The sequence below is a fragment of the Phocoena sinus genome, chromosome X (genome assembly GCF_008692025.1).
Source record: "Phocoena sinus isolate mPhoSin1 chromosome X, mPhoSin1.pri, whole genome shotgun sequence".
Lineage (NCBI taxonomy): Eukaryota > Metazoa > Chordata > Mammalia > Artiodactyla > Phocoenidae > Phocoena > Phocoena sinus.
This window is the reverse complement of record NC_045784.1, coordinates 50,556,935-50,565,574: the sequence shown is the minus strand read 5'-3', so window position 1 is coordinate 50,565,574 and position 8,640 is coordinate 50,556,935.

The following is an 8,640-nucleotide window of genomic DNA, read 5'->3' as shown; positions in this document are numbered from 1 at the left end:
GTGACGGGGGAAGTTTTGGAACCACAGAGTAGAGGGCAGCAATACGGGTGCAGAGGGCAAAGAGGAGGAATTCCCGCACAGAGGATCATACCAGCCAGCACTCACCAGCCCAAGAGGATTGTGTGCTCACCCGCTGGGGCGGGTGTGGGTTCCAGGCTGAGGCTCGGCCTTCAGAGTTCAGAACCCAGGGAGAGGACCTGGGTTGGCTGCGTGAACACAGCCTGAAGGGGGCTAGTGCACCACAGCTAGCTGGGAGGGAGACCTGGAAAATGTCTGGAACTGCCAAAGAGTCAAGAGAACATTGTTTTGGGGTGCACGAGGAGAGACGATGCAGGGAAACGCCTAAAGGAGCTTCACAGACGGGTGTGAGCCTCAGACATCAGCGCAGACACCAGAGGCATCCATGAAACACTAAGGCTGCTGTTGCAGACAACAAGAAGCCTGTTTGCAAAGGTCACTATCCACACCTGGGACCCTGTGCAACCCACCACTGCCAGGGTCCCGTGGTCCAGGGACACCTTCTGCAGGAGAACACAGGGTGCACCACAGGCTGGTGCAACGTCATGCCAGCCTCTGCTGCCACAGGCTCCCCCCTCATTCCGTACCCCTCCCTCCCGAAGCATGAGCGAGCCAGAGCCACCTATTCAGCTCTTACTTTAACCACGTCATGTCTGAGTGAAGAACAGACGCCCTTAGGCAACCAACATGCAGAGGAATACCAAATACAAAGCTGAACTCCAGGAAAGGTGCAAACAAAGAAGAGAAAGGGAAATTTCTCCCAGCAGCCTCAGAAGCAGCAGATTATATCTCCACAATCAACTTGATGTACCATGCATCTGTGGAATACCTGAATAGGCAACAAATCATCCCAAAATTGAGGTGGTGGACTTTGGAAGCAAACATATATATATTTTTTTCCTTTTTCTCTTTTTGTGAGTGTGTATGTGTATGTTCCTTTGTGTGATGTTGTCAGTAGAGCATTGCTTTTACCATTTGTCCTAGGGTTCTTTCTGTCCTTTTTTTTGTTTGTTTTTTTCTTTTTTCTTTTTTAGCATACGTATTGGCCCTTGTTACCTTTCCTGGATTGGTTTTTTGGTTTGGTTGCTCCCTTTTTCCTGTCTTTCTTTCTGTTTCATTTTTTTTCTTTTTTAAATTACTTTTTAATTTTTTCATTTTTAATATTTTATTTTAATAACTGTATTTTATTTATTTATTTATTTTCTCACTGTTTTTCTGAGCTGTGTGGCTGACAGGGTCTTGGTGCTCCAGCCAGTTTTCAGACCTGAGCTTCTGATGTGGGAGAGCTGATATCAGGATATTAGTCCACCAGAGACCTCCCATCTCCATGTAATATCAAACAGCAAAGCTGTCCCAGAGATATTCATCTCAATGCTAATACCCAGCTCCACTCAACGATGAGCAAGTTACATGCTGGGCACCCTATGCCAAACAAAAAGCAAGACAGTAACACAAAGCCACCCATTAGCAGAGAGGCTGCCTAAAATCATAAAAAGTTCACAGACACCATAGAACACACCACCAGAGGTGCTCTTGCCCAAAAGAAAGAAAAGATCCAGCCTCATCCACCAGAACAGAGACACCAGTCCCCTCCACCAGGAAACCTATACAATCCAATGAACCAATCTTAGCTACTGGAGGCAGACACCAGAAACAACAGGAACTACGAACCTGAAGCCTGCAAAAAGGAGACCCCAAACACAGTAAGTTAAGAAAAATGAGAAGAGAAACGCACAGCAGATGAAGGAGGAAGATAAAAACCCACCAGACCAAACAAATGAAGTGGAAGTAGGCAGTCTACTTGAAAAAGAATTCAGAGTAATGATAGTAAAGACAATCCAAATCTTGGAAATAGAATAGAGAAAATACAAGAAACGTTTAACAAGGACCTAGAAGAACTAAACTGCAAACAAAGATTGATGAACAACACAATAAATGAAATTAAAAATTCTCTAGAAGGAATCAAAAGCAAAAAAACTGAGAAGAATGGATAAATGACCTGGAAGATAAAATAGTGGAAATTACTGCAGTGCAGAATAAAGAAAGAAAAATGAAAAGAAATGACGACAGTCTCAGAGAACTCTGGGACAACATTAAACGCACCAACATTCGAATAGTAGGGGTCCCAGAAGAAGAAGAGAAAAAAAATGGGAATGAGAAAATACTTGAAGAGATCATAGTTGAAAACTTCCCTAATATGGGAAAGGAAATAATTAATCAATTCCAGCAAGCACAGAGAGTCACATACAGGATAAATCCAAGGAGAAAACGGCAAGACACATATTAATAAAACTATGAAAAATTAAATACAAAGAAAAATATTAAAAGCAGCAAGGGGAAAGTAACAAATATTATACAAGGGAATCCCCATAAACTTAAGTGCTTATCTTTTAGCAGAAACTCTGCAAGTCAGAAGGAAGAAGCAGGACGTATTTAAAGTGATGAAAGGGAAAAACGTACAACCAAGATTACTCTATCCAGCAAGGATCTCATTCAGATTCGATGGAGAAATTAAAATATTTACACACAAGCAAAAGGTAAGAGAACTCAACACCACAAAAACAGCTTTACAACAAATGCTAAAGTAAATTCTCTAGGAAGGAAAAACAATGGAAGGTAAAGACCTAAAATATCAAACCCAAAACATTTAAGAAAATGGTATTAGGACATATATATCAATAATTATCTTAAATATAAATGGATTAAATGCTCCAACAAAAAGACATAGACTGGCTGAATGGATACAAGACCCATATATGTGCTGTCTACAAGACCCACTTCATACCTAGTGACATATAGAGTCTGAAATTGAAGAGTTGGAAAAAGATATTCCAGGCAAGTGGAAATCAAAAGAAAGCTGGAGTCGTAAATCTAATATCAGAAAAAATAGACTTCAAAATAAAGACTACTACAAGAGACAAAGAAGGACACTACATAATGATCAAGGGATAAATCTAAGAAGGAGATATAACAATTGTAAATATTTATGCAACCACCATAAGAGCACCACAATACATAAGGCAAATGCTCACAGCCATACAAGGGGAAATCAATCATAACACAAAAATAGTTAGGAATTTTAACACTCCGATTTCACCAATGGACAAATCATCCAAAATGAAAATAAATAAGGAAACACAAGTTTTAAATAACTTACTTGGTATTTATAGGACATTCCATCCAAAAACAACAGAATACACTATTTTCTCAAGTGCTCATGGAACATTCTCCAGGATAGATCATATCTTGGGTCACAAATCAAGCCTTGGTAAATTTAAGAAAATTGAAATTGTATCAAGTATCTTTTCTGACCACAAAGCTATCAGACTCCATATTAATTACAGGAAAATATCTGTAAAAAATACAAACAACAAACAACTCTATGCCAATAAAATGGACAGCCTGGAAGAAATGGACAAATTCTTAGAAAGGCACAACCTGCCAAGACTGAATCAGGAAGAGATAGAAAATATGAACAGACCAATCACAAGCACTGAAATTGAAACTGTGATTAAAAATCTTCCAACAAACAAAACCCCAGGACCGGAAGGCTTCACAGGCGAATTCTATCAAACATTTAGAGAAGAGCTAACACCTATCCTTCTCAAACTCTTCCAAAACATAGCAGAGGGAAGAGCACTCCCAAACTCATTCTACAAGGCCACCATCACCCTGATACCAAAACCAAGCAAAGATGTCACAAAGAATGAAAACTACAGGCCAATATCACTGATGAACATAGATGTAAAATTCCTCAAAAAATACTAGCAAACAGAATCCAACAGCACATTAAAATGATTATACGCCATGATCAAGTGAGGTTTATCCCATGAATGCAAGGATTCTTTGATATACACAATTCAATCAATGTGGTACACCATATTAACAAATTGAAGAATAAAAGCCATATGATCTTCTCAATAGATGCAGATAAACTTTCAACAAAATTCAACACCCATTTACGATAAACACCATCCAGATAGTAGGTGTAGAGAGAAGATATCTAAATATAATAAAGGCCATATATGACAAACCCACAGCCAACATCATTCTCAATCATGAAAAACTGAAACCATGTCCACTAAGATCAGGAAAAAGATAAGGATGCCCACTCTCACCACAATTATTCATCATAGTTTTGGAACTTTTGCCACAACAATCATAGAAGAAAAAGAAATAAAATGAGTCCAGATCAGAACACAAGTGAAGCTGTCACTGTTTTCAAATGACATGATACTATACATAGAGAATCCCAAAGATGCTACCAGAAAACTCATAGAGCTAATCAATGAATTTGGTAAAGTAGCAAGATACAAAATTAATGCACAGAAATCTCTTGCATTCCTATACACTAATGATGGAAAATCTGGAACAGAATTTAAGGCACAACTCCCATTTACCATTGCAACAAAAAGAATAGAATACCTAGGAATAAACCTACCTAAAGAGACAAAAGACCTGTATATAGAAAACTATAAGACACTGATGAAAGAAAGTGAATATGACACAAACAGATGGAGAGACATATTCTTGTATAGGAAGCATGAACATTGTGAAAAATGACTCTACTACCAAAAGCAATCTACAGATTCAATGCAATCCTTATTAAACTACCAATGACATTTTTCAGAGAACTAGAACAAAAATTTCACAATTTATATGGAAACATGAAAGACCCAAAAGAGCAAAAACAATGTTAAGAAAGAAAAACGGAGCTGGAGGAATCAGATTCCCTGACTTCAAAATATACTACAAAGCTACAGTAATCAAGAGAGTATGGCACTGGCACAAAAACAGAAATATAGATAAATGGAAGAGTATAGAAAGCCCAGAGATAAACACATGCATATATGGTCACCTTATTTTTGGTAAAGGAGGCAAGAATATACAATGGAGAAAAGACAGCCTCTTCAGTAAGTGGGCTTGGAAAAGTGGACACCTACATGGAAAAGAATGAAATTATAACACTCCCTTACACCATACACAAAAACAAACTCAAAATGGATTAAAGACCTAAATGTAATGCCAGGCAGTATAAAACTCTTAGAGGAAAACATAGGCAGAACACTCTATGACATAAATCACAGCAAGATCCTTTTTGACCCACCTCCTAGAGAACTTGAAATAAAGCAAAAAACCCCAAATGGGACTGTAATGAAACTTAAAAACTTTTGCACAGCAAAGGAAACCATAAAAAAGATGAAATGACAGTACTCAGAATGGGAAAAATATATTTGCAAATGACAAAGGATTAATCTCCAAAATTTACAAGCAGCACATGCAGATCAATATCAAAAAAATCAAACAATCCAATCCAGAAATGGGCAGAAGACCTAAATAGACATTTCTCCAAAGAAGATATGCAGATTGCCAGCAAACATATGATAGGATGCTCAGCATCACTTATCATCAGGGAAATGCAAATCAGATCTACAATGAGCTCCTCTAGGAAGATAGTGGAAGAGTAAGACACAGAGATCAACTTCCTCCCAACAGATATATCAGAAATACATCTACACGTGGAACTGCTCCTATAGAATACACACTGCGGAGACGGGGGAAGATGGTGGAAGAGTAAGACGTGGAGATCGCCTTCCTCCTCACGGATACACAAGAAATACATCTACACGTGGAACAACTCCTACAGAACACCTACTGAAGGCTGGCAGAAGACCTCAGAGCTCCCAAAAGGCAAGAAACTCCCCACGTACCTGGGTAGGGCAAAAGAAAAAAAGAAAAAACAGAGACAAAAGAATAAGGACGGTACCTGCACCAGTGGGAGGGAGCTGTGAAGGAGGAAAAGTTTCCACACACTAGGAAGCCCCTCCGCGGGTGGAGACTGCGGGAGGCGGAGGGGGGAGCTTCGGGGCCGCGGAGTAGTGCACAGCGATGGGTGCGGAGGGCAAAGCGGGGAGATTCCTGCACAGACGATCGGTGCCGACCGGCACTCACCAACCCGAGAGGCTTGTCTGCTCACCCGCTGGGGCGGGCGGGGCTGCTAGCTGAGGCTCGGGTTTCGATTTTGGACGGAGCGAAGGGAGAGGACTGGGGTTGGCGGCTTGAACATAGCCTGAAGGGGTTGGTGCACCATGACTAGCCGGGAGGGAGTTCGGGGAAAAGCCTGCACCGGCCGAAGAGGCAAGAGACTTTTTCTTCCCTCTTTGTTTCCTGGTGCGCGAGGAGAGGGGTTTAAGAGCACTGCTTAAAGGAACTCCAGAGACGGGCGCGAGCCGCGGCTAAAAGCGCGAACCCCAGAGACGGGCGCGAGCCCCCGAGACGGGCGCGAGCCGCGGCGGGAAGCGCGAACCCCAGAGACGGGCACGAGCCGCGGCTAAAACCGCGGACCCCAGAGACGGGCGGGAGACGCTGGGGCTGCTGCTGCCGCCAACAGGGGGGCTGTGTGCGAGCACAGGTCACTCTCCACGCCCCTCTTCCACGGAGCCTGTGCAGGCCGCCACTGCCGGGTTCCCGGGATCCGGGGACAACTTCCCCGGGAGTACGCACGGCGGGTCTCAGGCTGGTGCAACGTCACGCCGGCCTCTGCCGCAGCGTCACGCCGCCTCTGCTGCTGAAGGCCCGCCCCGCACGCAGTGCTCCTCCTTCCCCCATCCCCCAACCCCCGGCCTGAGTGAGCCGGAGCTCCCGAATCAGCGGCTCCTTTAACCCCATCCTGTCTGAGCAAAAAACAGACGCCCTCCAGTGACCTGCGCGCAGGGGCAGGGCCGGGTACAAAGCTGAGCTCCTGTGAGCTGTGAGAGCAGGGAGGAGAGGGGGAGGTCTCTCCCGACAGCTGCGGAGGCGGCGGATTGAAGCTCCACAATCAACTTGATGTGCCCTGCATTGTGGAATACCTGAATAGACAGGGAGTGATCCCAAATTGAAGAGGTGGAATTTAGGAGCGAGATCTGTGATTTTTTTCCCTTTTCCTCTTTTTGTGCATGTGTGCGTGTATGCTTCTGTGTGAGATCTTGTCTGTATACTCTTGCTTCCACCATTTGTCCTAGGGCTCTATCCGTCCATGGTTTATTTTAAAAAAAAATTTTTTTTTCTTAATAATTAATTTTAATTGTAATAACTTTATTGTACTTTACCTTCGTTCTTTCTTTCTTTCTTTCCTTCCTTCCTTCCCTCCTTTAGACAGCGAATCACCCCAGGTTGAGGAGGTGGTCTCTGGGAGCAGGATTTATGATTTTTTCCCCCTTTGCCTCTCTTTGTGAACGTGTATGTGTATGCTTCTGTGTAAGATTTTCTCTGTATAGCTTTGCTTCCAACATTTGTCCTAGGGCTCTATCCGTCCATGGTTTTTTAAAAAAAAATTTTTTTTTCTTAATAATTAATTTTAATTGTAATAACTTTATTGTACTTTACCTTCGTTCTTTCTTTCCTTCCTTCCTTCCCTCCTTTAGACAGCGAATCACCCCAGGTTGAGGAGGTGGTCTCTGGGAGCAGGATTTATGATTTTTCCCCCTTTGCCTCTCTTTGTGAACGTGTATGTGCATGCTTCTGTGTAAGATTTTCTCTGTATAGCTTTGTTTCCAACATTTGTCCTAGGGTTCTATCCGTCCCTTTTTTTTTTTTCTAAATATTTTTTAGTACAATAACTATATTATACGTTATTTTATTTTTACTGTATCTTCTTTCTTGCTGTCTTTTTTCTTTCTTTCCCTCCTTCCTTCCTTCCTTCCTCCCTCCCTCCCTCCCTCCCTCCTTTTTTTCTTCTTTGCTTTTTTCTTCCTTCCTTCCTTTCCTCCTTTCCTTCTTTCTTTCCTCATATTTCTACTAATTCTCTCTACATTTCCTCCTTCTTTCCCTCCTTCATTCCTTCCTTCCTCCCTCCCTCCCGCCCTCCTTTCTTTCCTTCTTTGCTTCTTTCTTCCTTCCTTCCTTTCCTCCTTTCCCTCTTTCTTTCCTCATACTTATACTAATTCTCTCTATATTTTCTCCTTCTTTCCCTCCTTCCTTCCTCCCTCCCTCCTTTCTTTCCTTCTTTGCTTCTTTCTTCCTTCCGTCCTTTCCTCCTTTCCTTCTTTCTTTCCTCATACTTCTAATAATTCTCTCTACTTTTTCTCCCTTTTATTCTGAGCCGTGTGGATGAAAGGCTCTTGGTGCTCCAGCCCAGGAGCCAGGGCTCTGCCTCTGAGGTAGGAGAGCCAACTTCAGGACACTGGTCAACAAGAGACCTCCCAGCTCCACGTAATATTAAACGGTGGAAATCTCCCAGAGACCTCCATCTTAACACCAGCACCCAGCTTCACTCAACGACCAGCAAGCCACAGTGCTGGACAACCTATGCCAAACAACTAGCAAAACAGGAACCCAACCCCACCCATTAGCAGAGAGGCTGCCTAAAATCATAACAAGGCTACAGACACCCCAAAACACACCACCAGACGTGAACCTGCCCACTAGAGAGACAAGAGCCAGCCTCATCCAGCACAACACAGGCACTAGTCCCCTCCACCAGGAAGCCTACACAACCCACTGAAACAACCTTAGCCACTGGAGACAGACATCAAAAACAACGGGAACTACGAACGTGCAGCCTGCAAAAAGGACACCCCAAACACAGTAAGATAAGCAAAATGAGAAGACAGAAAAACACACAGCAGATGAAGGAGCAAG